Source organism: Panthera onca, chromosome D2, assembly GCF_046562875.1.
Source record: "Panthera onca isolate mPanOnc1 chromosome D2, mPanOnc1 haplotype 2, whole genome shotgun sequence".
In the NCBI taxonomy this organism is placed as follows: domain Eukaryota; kingdom Metazoa; phylum Chordata; class Mammalia; order Carnivora; family Felidae; genus Panthera; species Panthera onca.
The window spans coordinates 83,884,435-83,901,269 of NC_138349.1; the positions used below are offsets into that span (position 1 = coordinate 83,884,435).

The window sequence follows — 16,835 nt, forward strand, 5'->3', positions numbered from 1 at the left end:
TACAATGTGATTATCATTACTTATTTAAGGTTAAAGAAAAATACACGGAACACTTGCCATTAAGAATAAACAAAGACAGGGGCCCCTGGGTGGCTCAGTCGGTTGAGCGTCCGACTTTGACTCAGGTCATGATCTCGCAGTTTGTGAGTTCAAGCCCCACATCGGGCTCTCTGCTGATAGCTCGGAGCCTGGAGCCTGCTTCAGATTCTGTGTCTCCCCTTCTCTCTCTGCCTCTCCCATGTTCATGTTCTGTCTCTGTTTCTCAATAATAAATAAACATTAAAAAAGAATTAAAAAAAAAACAATAAACAAAGACGGGGTACCTGGCTGGCTCAATATAAAAAGTGAGTGACTCTTGATCTCAGGGTTGTGAGTTTGAGCCCCAGGTTGCATATAGAGATTATTAAAGACAATAAGAAGTTATAACTCAGGCCACCTGGGTGGCTCAGTCGGTTAAGTGTCCAACTCTTGATTCTCAGGCCATGATCTTGTGGTTCCTGAGTTCAAGCACCACGTCAGGCTCAAACAGAGACTTCCTGGGGTTCTGTCTTTCTTTCCCTCTGCCCCTGGCCTGCTCTTTTTGTCTCTCTCAAAATAAATAAATAAACATTTGAAAAAAAAGAACTTACAACTCATTGGAAAATAATGGAAATTCCTAGGTCTATAAATAAATAGCTTGATAGATAATGAGAAAAATAATAGGGAGGGGTACCTGGGTGGTTCAGTCAGTTAAGTGTCAGACTTCAGCTCAGGCCATGATCTTGAGGTCTGTGAGTTCAAGCCCTGTGTCAGGCTCTGTGCTGATAGCTAGGAGCCTGGAGCCTGCTTTAGATTCTGTGTCTCCCTCTCTCTCTGCTCCTCCCCTGCTCACACTCTATCTCCCAAAAATGAATAAACATTAAAAAAATTAAAACAAGAAAAACAGGGGGAAGACAAGCTCTTATTTTTTTGTAAAACATTAACCAATTTGTTGAAGGTGTAGTGGTTAAAAATTGCCATTTTCCTTTACAGTGTAGATTCTCTTAGGCACGAATCATCAATGGATATTAAATCTACAGAGAAAAAGATTGATGAGAAGCAGGACATATACTATGGTCACATTTCCCCCTGCAGAGACTAATGAGTAGTTGCAAAGGGGGAAATTAGTAACTATACAGTGGAGAAACAGGACCACACTGTAACTAGGTGACAGAAATGAATACCGCCATCCAGGAGGTGATGGGCCTCGTACCCTCCAACTGTGGTAACCGGGAAATTGTCACCTATGATTTGTCCTGCAGGGATACATCAACTGAATCTTATCATAAGAAAACATCAGAAACACCCCAAGGGAAGGAAATATAAAATGACTGGTCTGTGTTCTTCCAAAATGCCAATGTCATAAAAATTTAAAAAAGAAGGGGGCTGGGGAAGAAGAAATAAAGCGGAGCAACCCCATCTGATTAAAGGAAACAAAAGGTCAGGACAACTAAACGTCACATACAAGCCTCAGCTGGAGCGTAGGGCGAGGCTCCTGTAGGGCGTGATCTCCCGTGGTCTGCAGTTCCGCTTCCGCCCTGTCAGTTACCTTGGACCCTCGGACCGGAAGCAGATCATCCTCCCCGGCCCGCAGGTCAGAGGCGGTGCGAGCCTGAGCTACGGCTGCACGCCCGCGCCTGCGCAGTCACACTCTCGGCACCCAGGAGCGCATTTTCTCCTCTCCCGCCGCCGTCGCGAGAAGGGTGAGCGGGCACCTTCCCGTACGCTCATTACGTTCTGTCGTTCCAGGTAGTCTGTCTTATGGGCTGTTGCTGTTACTCTTGTAGGGTGCCTCATTTATAAATCGAACTTCATCCTGGGTGCGTATGCCCAGGAGAGAACCGGGTATGCGGGGGTGGGCGCCGTTTCAGGCCTTCCCTGGGGTCTTGGAACGTGCCCCCCCCCCCCATAAGAGGGGGTTACTGTGCATTATTGGAAAAACTGACAAAACTGGGAAATGTATGAACGGTTCGATTTTAAAAGTTATTGCATTCATGCTAAATTTTGGAGTTAATAGCTGGGCTCTCATTACAAAAGAGAAAATCATTTTCTTAGAGAATACACACTGAAGTATTAGGAAATGAAGAAACATACAACGTATTATCATGAATCAAAAAAATCATATGCATGCATTATATAGCTCTATATACTACAGAGATACAACTATTTCTATATAATTTAAATAGATATATAACATGTAACATGCATAATGGCCTGTATAGGATATAAATTAGAAGATAGAATACATATATTTTACACTATATGTAATGTATATATAATGTGCATGTATGGAGAGAAAGAATACATACAGCAAAAATATTAAAAATGTTAAAGATTTGTGAATCTGAGTAAAGTGCATTTGGGAATCCTCTACATTCTTCTCTGGGTCTGAAATTATGTCGCAAAAATTGTTTTTAAAATGTGATACAGTTTTGGCAGCCACACTCATATGTAATACATAAGAAAATATGTATGCCTGCGTGCGTATATATTTTTCGATGGGATGTTTCTGCTGGAATCATGGTCTGGAGAAGTATTTCTCCTCTCGTTGGTAAGGTAATCTGAGGTCTTTCTGGCTTCTGGTAGATGCCCATTAACTATTTGAGTGCATAAATGAGTTAGTGTCCAGCCGGTCTCCCTTACCTGTTCTTCCCTCGTTGCTGCAGAGGTTTCTAGTCACCCTGACAGGTGTTCTCTCGTGGACATTTTGCAGCGTTCGAGCCTGAGAAAGCATTTTGAACTCTGTTCTCAGGTGCCGTTACATTCCGTGCCTACGACCTGTGCCATCCACGTGTGGAAAGAGTACCGATTGCTCATTTTCGTCTACGTTCAGAAAGGGGCGAGTGCTAAAGTTTCCTCCAGGTTGGTAGTCACCCTCTCCAGGGGCATTTCTTCTAACGGCTTTGAAAACTGTCGATCTTTCAGAGTCCTGTGTCTTTGGTTTGTCCCTGAGAAGGATGGGATGGGATTGGCCAGAGAGGAAGGAGGATGTGCGGGAATCTACCAGTAACAAATCGTCAGTGGAGGGAGTGAGGCCTAGATATGGCAGAGCAAAGTAGAAATTCTGGCAAAACAGATTCAGATACAACAGGAGGGAGTCACCACTCAGGCTTGGCCAGCTTGCGTCGCAGCGAGGGCTGGGGACGGAGGAAGCCAGTGGCTTGTCCCGGTGGTGGGGTCCTGGTGGAGCCACATATCGGGAGACCCCAGACTCCGTGTTAAGGGCCAGCAGGTGGGTTGGCAGGTGCGTCCACAGGTGAGCCGGGGCTGGGCTGTCTAGTAATGCGGGCTCTCCCGGATGTAATCTGTGACAGGCACTGTCCAGGAGCGTGGGTTTAATCTACTGAATTACAAGCTCTCTTAAGCCTTGAAATCTGTGTTTTTTAATGAGTAACCCAGATGACTCTTATCAGGCAAGTAATAAAACTCAGCTGAAAACAGAGGTGCCAGAATGCTTTAAAACGGGTTTAAGGGTGCTGTGAGCAAATTGGAAAGAGAGTAGATGTTTTTTTTTTTTTTTTTAAATCCTGTTTTGATTTTGACTAAAATTGTAAACAGAGAGCCATGTAGTTTCACTGTCTCTTCTCTACGTTTCCGAAGTTCACAGAGTTCATCTGAAAATACGGAAACCGTGAAAACATCTGGCCCCAAGGTTTTTGGATAAGAGACCCAAATAACTATGGTCCCAGAACTCTGCCAAGAAGAAGGGCTAGCGTTTATTGAACTGAACCACGGTCCTGGGCGTTGTAGGAAGAGCCTCCAGGACAACCCCAGGGGCGTGTTTGGCAGTATCAACATTCCTCATTTTACAGATAAAGGAAAGTGAAGCTGCAGGAATTTAACCTAAACGTTACAGTTCACACTTCTTCTTAAATGACAGGGGAGGGATTCAGTCCTAGGCTGTCTGACTGCATAGTACACATGTTCCCTATGCCATTATTCAGAACAAAAAAGAACGCAAAAAACCAGGGACAAAATATAAACATTTCACCCTTCTGCATACCCAGTGATTTGGAGAGCGACAGTAAATATGGCTCGCTTTTCGTACCACGCTTGAGAGAGTGGACTGAACCAGAGGGCTCCTCGTCCTGCCCTCCCTGTAAGTGACAGAGAACCAGAGTCTTCTGTGTCTGCAGGGCACTTTTCAAGCATCCACAGCGGCACAGAAGAGGAGAACTGGCTTAGAAATAGCAGGTCCTGGGGCGCCTGGGTGGCTGTCATTGAGCCTCCGACTTTGGTTCGGCTCATGATCCCACGGTTTGTGAGTTCAAGCCCCACATTGGGCTTGCTGCTGTCAGTGCAGAGCCTGCTTCAAATTCTCTCTCTCTGCCTGCCCTTCCCCTTCGCATGCTTGCTCTGTCTTTCAAAAATAAATAAATAAATAGATAAAAATAAACCTGGGGAAAAAAAAAAAAAAAAAAGAAAGGAAATAGCAGGTCCTGGTCTGTGGCCCTCCAGAGTAGGAATCACGTCTGAGACTAATGGTGTAGGTAGCTCGGTGCCTGGGGTAGCTTGTGAACCTCTGGAGGAGGGTTTGAGAGCAGACCATCTTTGGAAAATTGAGCGTGGATAACTGAACAGTCAGCCCCATAGTTTACCAATGTGATTTCCCGTTTGGGAAGTCCCTGTGGACTGGCTGGGAACGTATTCCGAGAAAAGCATCCGTTACACCACCTGAACGCTCACCTCACCCATACGTTCTCACTTGGGTGTTTGTGCACCTGTGCACGCGTGCACACGCACACAGAAGGGGTCACAGTTAAAAAAAAAAATACACCTTCCTTTTTCTGAGAAAGAACAAGGATTACCCTCTTCCTGCCATTAGGATCTAAATCAGTAGTTTTCAGAGTAGAGTGTGGGAAGAAAATACTAGAACTTAACGTTTATATTTCTTCTCTCATCGTTTTAAAGTTTTGGTGTTTTATACAGTGCATCACGTCATTTCTACTTGTAAGTAAATATACACGTATTAAAAAGGGTCAGAAATGAAGCCAGGAGTCCACTGAGCCAAAGAAATGAATGTTTTCTCATTTAGAAAATAGCTGGAAGGACTGCGGTAGGTAGAGGGTACCTGGCATTCTGTCTCCGGGGCTTTCGGACCCAAGGTTCACACCAAGGCTCGGCTTCCGGTTGTGTACGTTGGGCTCCACACACCTCTAGGGGGCGCCCTTTCTGTCATGGTCGTTATAGATTTGCACGGTTGTCCTGTGTACCGGCAGATGGCAGTGAAGCGTCTGGAGGAAAGGGCGGCTCTTCTTTGAGGGAGCCTGCACCCCTGGCTCACGCACACGGTACCCTCCTCCTGCACCTGTGCGCCTACCCGGAGACTGAGCGTGGGGCCACGAAACCATGTACTCCGCTCCCTTGGTCCTGAGAGGTCTTCAGCATTCCAGAGAAACGATGTTAGACTTCGATGACCGTGTTTCTGAAACAAGGCTCACCAGATTGACACCATTTCCTGAATTTACCGATCTATTGATAGGCATGAATACCGCTATTAACAACTCACCTTTGGAATGGAGAAGAGAGAAAAAAATGAAAATAAGGAAGTTATGTCTTTTCTGCCATTATATTACATACCTTAATGCAATCTCTGCCAGCAAATGGGAGCATTTCTTTGGCTGGTGTTTTAGTTACACCCTCTGTAAGATAGGTTTCCTCAGCTGGTTAACTGACATCTTTTAGACACAGAGCCTGACATTTTTAAGCTTGTCTGATACATCTTTCAGATCATGGACATCTCTGTTGTAGTTTTTTAAAATTGACAAATAAAGGGGCGCCTGGGTGGCGCAGTCGGTTAAGCGTCCGACTTCAGCCAGGTCACGATCTCGCGGTCCGTGAGTTCGAGCCCCGCGTCAGGCTCTGGGCTGATGGCTCGGAGCCTGGAGCCTGTTTCCGATTCTGTGTCTCCCTCTCTCTCTGCCCCTCCCCCGTTCATGCTCTGTCTCTCTCTGTCCCAAAAATAAATAAAAAACGTTGAAAAAAAAAAAAAAAACTGTATTGAAAAAAAAAATAATAATAAAATTGACAAATAATTGGCATACAATATTGTATTCGTCGCAGGTATATAATATAGTGACTCCATATTTATATATGTTATGAGATGGTTACCACGAGTCTAGTTACCATCTGTCACCATACAACGTTGTTAACAATATTACTGATTATATTCCCTATGCTGTATGTTACATCCCGTGTCTTACTGATTTGATAGCCGGAAGATTATACCTCTTAATCCCCTTCACCTGCTTCCCCTGGCCCCCTACCCCCTTCCTGTCTGGTAACCCATCAGTTTGTTTTTTGTATTTGAGTCTGATTTTGCTTTGTTCTGTGTGTTCATATGTTTTGGTTTTTAGATTCTACATGTAAATAATATGGTGTCTGTCTTTGATGTATTTTGTGTAACCTGATACCTCCTAGGTCCACCCATGTTGTCACAGATAATAAGATCTCATTCTTGTTTATAGCTAAGCAATATTCTATTATATATATTATATATGCCACGTCTTCTTTCTTCCTTCATCTAGTGATGGACAGTTAATTTCCTGCTGTATCTTAGCTATCGTAAAGCAGTGAACATAGGGGCATATATGTCTTTTCGAATTAGTGTCTTTGTTTTCTTCGCATAAATACCTAGAAGTAGAATTGTGGGACCGTATGGCAGTTCTGTTTTTAACTTTCTGTGGACCCTTCATATTGTTTTCCATAGTGGCTGTACCAGTGTGCATTCCCACTAACAGTGCGTGAGAGTTCCCTTTTCTCTGAGTTGTGGACATTTCTAGGGAGTAAATACTGTATTTTCTCTCCACTCTAATTTCTTAGAAGATGGCCATTATTATGAGATGCAAAATAGTATACATCTGGTCAATATAAAGCTCAGTGTTTCACAATCCTATGGAATTTTACTTTGAAGAAAGAAATGTAAACATTTAAATAACTAACAATGGAGTTCCCACTAAATGAGCAAGTATACTCAGTCACAGTATCACATTCAGCAAGACATATTTACCGTGTACCCACAGAGATTTATTTGGAAAGGTAAGGATACGAAGATTTCATTATGAACATGCCCAGAGGAAGAGTCTTTAGTTTGTACATTTGGTTTGCTTTTTAATTTATGTTCTCATCCAAGGAAATTCTGTGCAGAGAAAATACCTGTAATCAAGTCCGAGCTCTGCCATGTACCAGCCATGCGAACTTGAGTAAATTACTTGTCTACTCAGAGCCTCAGTTTTCTCATCTATAATTTGGGAAACATAACATCTCTCTCAAAAAGTAGATGTGAGGATTAAATCCTGTAACTTACAAAGGGACCGCCTGCATTTCTTGAAGCCCACTGTGTGAATGGAGAATTTACACACGTGTGTGTTTTGGCGTGTAGGTCCCTTTCTCTGTGCCACCTCGGTAGGGGACTTTGTTCGGTCCCACTGAACATCCCTCCTTTCTCTGGCTCTAAGAAATTTCAAGGAAATCCTGTGCTCAGCCTTCCAATCATCTTTCTCTTGAGACTGAAGTTTGTTTCAGTTTTGTTTTAGAAAGAGCAGAGATCGCGAGGACCGATGGAGCACAATCCCGGATCTCATGTTTCCTGAACTATGAAAATATTCTAGGACTGTGCTTGCTGTTTTCTCAGGCATAGCGCCTTGCTTCATTTAAGGGGCAAAAAATTAGAATTAATCCCAGCTAAACAGGAACTCCTTAATAAGCTCCCATTAGGGGGTGCCATGTGGCTCACAGGACTATTATTAAGCATTTATATAGCACTTTGTATTGACAAAGTAGTTTATAATTACTTTTATAAGTAATTTATAATTCACAGAGACTCTCTGAGCTAAATTGGTATTGTTAGGCGATACAGAGGTAGTTACCTAAGTCATAGAATTTGCCTAAGGCTTCAAAGAGGAACCTCAGAGCCCTCTCCCTTCCAGAAGCAAATACGGGCTCACCCTCTTTCTCCTAAGGAAAAACAAAAAAAGAGGTAAAACGGAATAACAGTGCCTCACTTATCAGTCACATTACAGGGTCACTTTAATTTGTGTGCATGTCTTTAGAGTGACTATCTACTGTTCGAGCTCTGCTTTTTGGACTAGATGCTTAAAGCCTTTGTCTGGCTCCTTGGCCCGCATCAGAAACATCTTTCACAAGAACCTAAGTGAAATAAGGAAGTTTCTTTCCAAAAACAAACCTTTTCATCATGCATCCCAACCCTTACCACTCTACAATTAGTAGTGCATTCCCTGTAGGCAGTAGTTTAAGGGGTGCGGTAAGAAGCGAGGTTCTTCCTGTGGAAGTCTGGAAGCCCTCACACTGGGCTACAAGTGGGACGCCCCCCCCCCCCCCCCCCACAAATGAGACCTTCTTCCCTGCGTCAAGAAGTCTAATGCATAAAAGGGCATTTTCTTTCTTTGCAAGTCAACTCAGTTACCCGTGAAGAGGTTCCCTCCTGTGAACTAGCTCCATGCCCTTCCTCGTGCTTATCCACACTGGGTCCCAGCACCTGACTGCTGTGTGCCCGGGGCTGGTCAGAATTTAGCATGCAACCTGCTTTCAAATGGTTTAGCAAAAAATAAGTAAATACATTTCAGAAAATAAAAACACATTTGCATAATGTACATGGTGATGTTTTGTATGTGTTTGCATTCTATATTTACTGATATATTTGTGCAGACAGATGGTCTGGTTAAAAAAAACTATATATTTAGATATTCATACGTTTGTTATATATAATATACACATATATCTAAGGTAATAACGTATATTATACATAAAAATATATATACTCTATAATATATGTATCGATTTACATATGACAAACATTTTAGTACATATATTTTATACTAATATTGATGTGGAAACTTCTATATAGATAATGTATAAATGTTATACCTGTGATATCTATAACGCATATGTTTACACATTATGTATAAATATATAACAAGCATTTTTTCCTGAACCATATATGGTTTATGTAAATGTGCTAGTTTTAGATTAAAAGGATAAATTTATTTTCTCTTGTTGAAACCACCTGAGAGCAAATTTCAGGCATCATGACACTCGAGATACTTCACCTTTTCACATGGCACGTGTCCCTGAGGAACAAGGGCATTTTGTCTATCGCTGTGTTACGATGAGCATACCTGAAAAACATAACAATGATTCCTGATGTGATCTAACACCCAGCGTGTACTAAAATCTCCCCAGTTGTGGCAAGAATCTCTCCGACAGCTGTTTTGACTCTGGAGTCAGATTGGGTTCAGCGCCTACATTTGATTTCAAGCTTATTTGACCACCAAACCCTCTCGTCCTCCGACAAGCATTCCTTGCAGGGACTGCTTGTTGGAACACACCCAGAGAGTCACGAATGCAGAGCACAGTAAACGTTCTTGAAGAACACAGATCCGGCACAGGACAGGCACAGAGCGTGGCTGGAATAACAAGTTAGGGAAGGAGCTAGGAGTTAGGGTTGGGAGAGCTGAAGCCAGACCAGCCGAGGAGGCTTGGGCAAGGCATTCAGTGCTTATCGGGCAGATGCAGCGGCCGGAGCTAAAAATAAGTGCAACAAGACAAAATGGCGGCCCCAGGCACACGTGTTTCTTTCTGTACAAGTTATTTCTCTGGATTTGTGTGTGTGCGAACCACGGATACCTATCCGGACGATCCCGTCAACCCAAAGAGATGTCCACAGGCACGCACACACCCACGCACGCACTTACGTGGGGAGGGAGAGAGAGAGAAGGAGAGAAAGAATGGAAGGAAGGGTGGAGGGAAGATACTGCCATTAATGGATTGGTCATCTCAGGAGAAAATCTGCAAAATATGGAAAGGGAGAAAGAAGAAAAAACAGTGGGTAGATGAATTGTTGACTTGTGATGAATATTCTATCTCGAGGATAACTTAAGGTGAAAGTTCATTCTTGGAGACTTTGGAACTCAGGGCAGGGAAAGCCAGGAAAAGGGAAGAGGAAGCGAATAGGACAGCAATTCCAGGAGATAAGTGGCCTACGTAGGAATGAGAGCTTTGCCGTTGCGTGTTGTTCTTTACTCGAAATACTCTTGCTATTCAAGATCTGGGCCTTGCTTGGACATAATCTGTCACTCTTGCCAAATATGTGTGGTATTTTGGGGATGTGGACAAATCTCCACAGGAACTTGGCTGAGAGCTGCAGGTCTATTTTTACCTCCAAAGGCAAACAACAGGGCATTAACTTGTTCTGCCACTTAGCACTTAACATGTGAACCACAGCGCACCAGTCTGGTGTGGTCCTTTACGAACAGAAGTTAGACTGACGCCATCTGTTTCATAGGCTTTGGTCTTTCTAAGGTTTACAAAGAAGGAGATCATAGGTTGCAAGGCTGAAAAACCCTCCGGGATACAACTCCTTTGTTTAATAAATGAGGAAGACTTGATTCAGAGGAAAGAGCACAGGATGGAAAGCCCGGGAATTAATTAGCTATGGAGTTGTGGGCAAATCACATCACCTAGTCTGCAGATTGATGCAGTTGACTGTGTGAAGTTCCAAGTGTCATCTTGAATTCCTCTTCCAAGACCCAACAACGTATGATTTTGTTTGTACGAAATGGGACAATTTAAGTAGTTTTTGCTATTATTCTTCATATGGAATTGAGTTTGGAATTTTTTCTTTCTTTTTTCTTTGGTAAAGGGTGTCAGGCCACCTTGGAGGTGGCTATGCTAAATCAAGGGGAAAGGTCCGATAATCCGCCCTCTGTCGTGTCCGATTTGATGAGCCATTGGTACAGGTAATATGGAAAACAGGACATTGCATGTGTAATTCAATACGGCTGCTCTCCGTGCTCATTTTCTTCAAAAATTGAAGGATGCGGGATGGGGGTTGATGGTAGCAACAGATAAATCACCTTCAAACAAGGATTGATTCCTCACATGTTGATAGAGAGTAGGAATGGTCTAAAAGTACCTGCATGTATCGGAGATATTCCCTTGACAATTGTCTGGGCCGCTGCTATTGAAATCACTGAGTTCATGAAAGCAAGGAAAGGAAAGAGAGAGAGGAAGGGAGGACACACGTTCTTTTACTTACTACATAGAATTTGGGGAGGAGTGTGATAACCAGTCCATCCTTAGAGATAAAGTTGCAGTTCCCAGTGGGTAAAGGGACTTGCTTATTTTTCCATGACTGGTTTAAAATGAGGGTTCAGGTCCCAAACTGGTCCTGCCTACCTGTGTGGATGATTCACTTTCCAGGAGCACCTGCTCGGCAGTTGGCGCGAGTCATTTCCCAGCTCTTGGCTTGCTCTGGTCAACCGGGCCCGAGACCTGCCACTAGGCACTTTCAGCTCTGAAACTCTGCACATAGTTCCCAGTGTCTGGAACCTGTCCCACCCGACGAAACCTACTTCCTGTGAGGAGTCTTCTCCTGATGACCCGGCCCTCAAGGGCTCTCTTCCTTTTCTACACTCTGATGGTACTTTCCGGTGTGCCTGCGTTCGACACTAGTATTTAGTTGTTTTGGTTGTTCGTCCCTCCCCTCCTCTCCCCTCCCTTCCTTCCTCCCTCCCTCCCTCCCTCCCTCCCTTCCTTCCTTCGTCCCTCCCTCCCTCCCTCCCTCCCTTCCTTCCTTCCTTCCTCTTTCTTTCTTTTTTTCTTTCTGTCTCTCTGTCTCTTTCTTTCTTTCTTTCTTTTGTATCTTCTTGGTTTTCTTCTCAGTGATAGGCTTCTTACCTACCCGAGCACAACTACCTCTTGAGAGGGGACGCATTCGTGTTTATAAGAGGTATCACATGTCATAGTTTCATCACCAGACCTGCTGCAGACCCATCCCTCGCCATGATCATCTGAGATTACAGGGACTTGTGCTCTGGTTTATACAGGTTTGGGGTGGGGTAGGTGGGTCTGCTGCTTCCATTGCGCCGTCCTCCTATACTCTCTGGAAAGTGACCCACGTTTTCAAAGAGGAAGAAGGGCGCACCGTTTCTGCATTCCTGGCTAACGCTGACTTCACCGAGAACCTAGCTGAAAATTGGAAGGCCTTTTTCTTCCTTCTGTCTTTTGAAGACGTACACACCAAATGGGTGAAGACACAGGTCATGCATATTCACCTATTCTAGTCAATGATTTAAATATAAACAGCGAACAAAGAAGTAAAAATGAGGGGAAGCATTGATTAGTCAACCTTGTACATCCTGTTCAGAGATCAAAGGGGCCAGTGGGCAGGGATCAAAGTGCTGGGAAATACAGAATGTAGCACCCTTGTGAAGCGACGTTTCTCACGATATGGTATGACTTAATCAGAACCACTCTGTTCAACAGCTGCAGAGAAGGGAAAAAAACAACCCTGAAAATTATGACTTAGGCAAAGCCTATGCTCCGTGTGCCTTTCATGACAGAGAGTCTGTGTGACTTGTGTCAGCTCTCAGTGCAGAGGTGTTTTTGGAGAAGGCTAACTTGGGTTGCAGGTAGGTTCCTTTTAGAAATGGGCACAAAAGTACATTGTTGTAGCAGCCATACAACCACACCTAGCCTGACTCAGGTCTGCGGAACTCCAGCGTTAAGTGTGTGGGGCTTGTTCACACCACAGGAACGTGTTACTCAGCTACTCACCTGTGAAAGGCACACACACACTCAGAAAACCCCTCAGAGCAATAGATGTTCAACTCAGAAAGTTACATCTGGATAGTGCTTTACGGTTTGCAGAATATTTTCACACACACCTTTTCTCTTGTTCCTCACAACCTTAAGCGAAGCTAAGTGATTTGCCATCAGACCACAGAGCCGGTAATTAAGCAGAATCGGGACTTTCATCCTGGTCTGCCGAGTGCAGTGACGCTCCTACATATGTCGGGTCATAAAATACATTTCAGAGAGAATTCGTAGGGTTTTGAACACAAACAGTAAGGAGCTTGGAAAAGAGCCATAAATGAACGAAGGAGGTAGAATGATTGGATCTGAGCAAGGTATGGTGACAGGACTGTATTGCAAACCACTTGGCATCTAAGGTCATAAGTTTTAGGCTCTTGGCTGACCGGTCACCATTTTCTATTAATGCACTCGGTTCTCCAGATGCGTAGAGTTGGTTAGGTTTAAGCTTCTGTTACGTGAGATTGCATTCCGGACGTGCGTTCCTGAAGGGCACACAAGTCAGCAATTTCATGTACAGATTATCAGTTAGAGTGAGCTCTTCCTGCAAGTGGCTTATCTCATTCATTATTCTACTTTCTTTTAGTTTGATTCTTAATTTCAGGTTTGGATAACCTCTTGCTGTTACTCCCGTGGTCCATGGCTTCTGTGACTCTGTTGTGAAAGCTGTGAGAATTTTCTTAAATTTATCTTTGTTTTTGCTTTTATTTTCTTTCTGAACTTACTATTATTTTTAAGATTCTGTTTTCCTTCTCTTTCTTTCTCTTACAGATAATTTTATCTTTGTGTCATAAAGAGTCCACCTGACTCTTTCTAGGTCAGGTAGAGACCTATAAAGAGAAAAAAAATTCTACCTGAGTTGCCTTTCATTTTAGAATCTCAAGGCAGAGAATTCTGTTTATTTTTAACCAAAGGTTTTATTTACGTATTTTTAATCCAAAGGTACTGAACAGTCAACACTCCCCACTTCTGCCCTATTCCTGGGCTACCGTGGCCACTCAGTCTCATTCAGCTTTAACACAAACTGACTTGTGCAGCAGTGTTTTGTATCCTTATTCTTGTACTTTTCTCACGAATGAAGTGCAGACAAAAAGAACATGTCTGAGACCCTGGTTTTAGCTGACTGCCTTGAGTCGGATTCCTCCGTGGCTGCTGGATCTTTCCTCCATGCCGGTTTTGGTGTTCTATAGAAATACAGATTCGTTTCCTTCATATGGTCCGATTGTATCACTCCCGTTCCCATTTTTAGACGATGACCTCCAGTGTGCTTCCACTTCCCTGATCTTAAATTTCTACATGGTGTGTATTAATTTTCTTAGGGATCCAAGAGCCTGGAGACATTTCCTGAGGACGTGCTATTATGACTGTGGTGACAATGACGGTGGTGGGCTTGGGGTCCTGGTGTGCATCAGTATAAGCACTGGCCCCTCTGCAGTGGCTCCTACAGTGATGAAATTACCAGAGATACAGTGGATGAGATGGGAGATTCTCTGCTCCAGCATAAAGGTGAAGGGCATACGGATAGCACATGCCTCGCTCCCCCTTTGTTCCCTGCCCTGGAAGAATGCTCACCAGCTGCCTCGGCTGGAAACTATTAATCCAGGAAGTCTGACTGTCCCCAGAAATTCCCTGTGGACCCCTATGGCTTTTCTGTGGCTGTGTTTCTCCCTCTCCTTTTTAAAATTCTTCATTTCAATTATCCTCTATTTTTACACTTTATTTTCATTTGGATGATTTAGTATATCTCAAGATCATATCTCGTATGGTCCCTGTTTTCTCTCTAATATCCAATGACATTGGCTTTCAATACTTTGTCACTTTTTTGTCAGAAATGTTCTCTCATTTACGTTTGAACTTTTGAAATGAGCATTTTTAAATTTTCATTCATCTTGGTGTATTTTTCTCTAGCTGGCTTTTTGTATTTGTTGAAAATCCCTTTTGTCTTATTGATTTTTTTCTCTTTTCTCGTTTATCCATTTAGAAGATATGTATTAATTACCTACAATGTGTCAGATTATTTATCCCTATACATCTTATCAGGAGTAAGAAGATATATTTTAGACATGTAGCACCAATCTATCCCTTCCCCCCCCCCCCATATCTATTCCTGTTCAATAATGCCCACATTTTTATCTTATATAAATTTTAAGTTTTATCTTAAAGACTTAGGAGTCAGTATTTCTTACCTTGTATTGTAATCCTAAATTCACTTTATTTTTCCATGCTCTGTCCATTAATCTATGGAGATCTGAGTTCATAAGCATCTGTATTGTTTTTGGTCCCCTTCTAAATTCATTATTTCTTATGTGTCTTACTGGGTACGTTTTTGTTTTGTTTTGTTTTGTTTTCACTTAAATCCAAGTCAGTTAACATACAGTGTAGTATTGGTTTCAGGAGTAGAATTTAGTGATTCATCTCTTACATACAACACCCAGTGCTCATCCCAACAAGTGCCCTCCTTAATGCCCATCACCCGTTTAGCCCACCGCCATCAACCCTCAGTTTGTTTTCTGTATTTAAGAGTCTCTTACGGTTTGCCTCCCACTGGATACTTTTAAATATTTCTTAGATGTTCTTCCTGACCTCTTCTGGTGGTCGTGTTGATTCTCAGTGCAATCCGGAGTGGACAGTGGTCGCTGCGAGCTGCTGTTTCGTGGGTATTTGCTTCAGGAAAGTAGCACGCTTCGGCAATGGTCCTTTAGTCCACAACACCATCAGTCACCCTCCATATACCTATTCTTCTCAGATAAATCACATTTCCTAGAATTTAGGAGTGGTTCCTCCTTATTAACCTGGCGTTTACTCATGCAACATACGGGACTTCAGTATGTAGATTCCATAGGAGAGAGCCCTTCTCTTAAATATCAGATTTATTTCTTATAGATGTGCTCTATTTTCCAGTGACTCTTCAGTGGGGCCGCTTCCTTATTCTCTCTGCCTCTTCTCTGCACACTTAGAGAGGGGCTGCAGGAAAACTGGCTTTTTATTTCTCTCTGTATTTTATACTGTGTCCTTTTACTGGGTGACCTTTGTAATAATGGGTCTGCATCTTGACTCTGTAATCAGAATCATGGTTTCCTGATTTCCTCTCTGAATTATTATTCCCTCCATTCTACTTAGGAACTCCTCCTTTCTGATAAACCAGAATGTCAGGAGGCCTGTCTATTCAAGCAATGTGGTTACCTAGCTGGTACTTGCCACAGAAGGAAGACAAATGTAACACATTCCCTTAAACTCTTTGGAAATAGGCCCCTCGGTTTCTATATTTTTTTTCTTGGTTAGTGTTGAATCTCAAATGGAATTAGCAAGCTTTGTAACGCCCCTTGATAACTCTCCCTTAGATGACCCTCTAAGTGAACAATTCTCACCTATTTGGTTCAGGCTTTGATCTTCTGGAGTTATAAGAGTTTGCTTTATATATAAGCCACTCCCTTCTCCCACTATCTTGAACTGTTTTCCTCCACAAGGCAAATGCACAGTTGGTTGGCAACTGCCAGCAAATGACACCAATTGCCACCAAATTTCTAGCTCCTCAGAGCAGCTACCAGATCGCAAGAAAATTGTTCACATTTTCCAACCGTGTAGCTTCTGCTGCAGGCACGATCTTCACTGGTTCATGACCAGGCTCACTACTTTAAAATGGCAGCCTGTGGGGCACCTGGGTGGCTCAGTCAGTTAAGCGTCCCACTTCAGCTCAGGTCGTGATCTCATGGTTCGTGGGTTCAAGCCCCGGGTCGGGCTCTGTGCTGACAGCTCAGAGCCTGGAGCCTGCTTCAGATTGTGTGTCTCCCTCGCTCTCTGCCCCTCCCCCGCTGGTGCTCTGTCCCCCCTCTCTCTCAAATATAAATAAACAAAAAATTAAAAATAAATAAAAATAAAATGGCAGCCTGTAGAATGAAGGGAGTTGATCCTAGGCTCTGGATGATTTGAGATCAGGTGATGTCAGCAGTGGAGGTAGATCTCCATCTAGGGTTTCAGGAAAATGGCTGACACCTGACTACTTCATCATCAACCTTTTAAAGTTTTATCTGGGGAATTTATTTTCTTTTTTTTAAATAAAACATTGCCTTATGTTTAATTTTTTTTTTTTTTTTTATGATTTTCTTTATTTTTGAGACAGAGACAGAGCATGAGCAGGGGAGGGGCAGAGAGAGAGACACAGAATCCCAAGCAGGCTCCAGGCTCTGAGCTGTCAGCACAGAGCC

The 16,835-nt window shown here is 43.2% G+C and overlaps 1 long non-coding RNA gene across 2 annotated transcripts in view; it reads left to right on the forward strand.

The window, feature by feature from the left end:
• Positions 1-2,793: 2,793 nt before the first annotated feature.
• LOC132685562 (uncharacterized) overlaps positions 2,794-16,835 on the forward strand; it is a 154,967-nt gene continuing 140,925 nt past the window's right edge. For both annotated transcript variants that reach the window (XR_009613204.3, XR_009613205.3), the window contains exon 1: positions 2,794-2,880. This is a non-coding gene — a long non-coding RNA (uncharacterized LOC132685562). The remainder of the gene's footprint in view (positions 2,881-16,835) is intronic.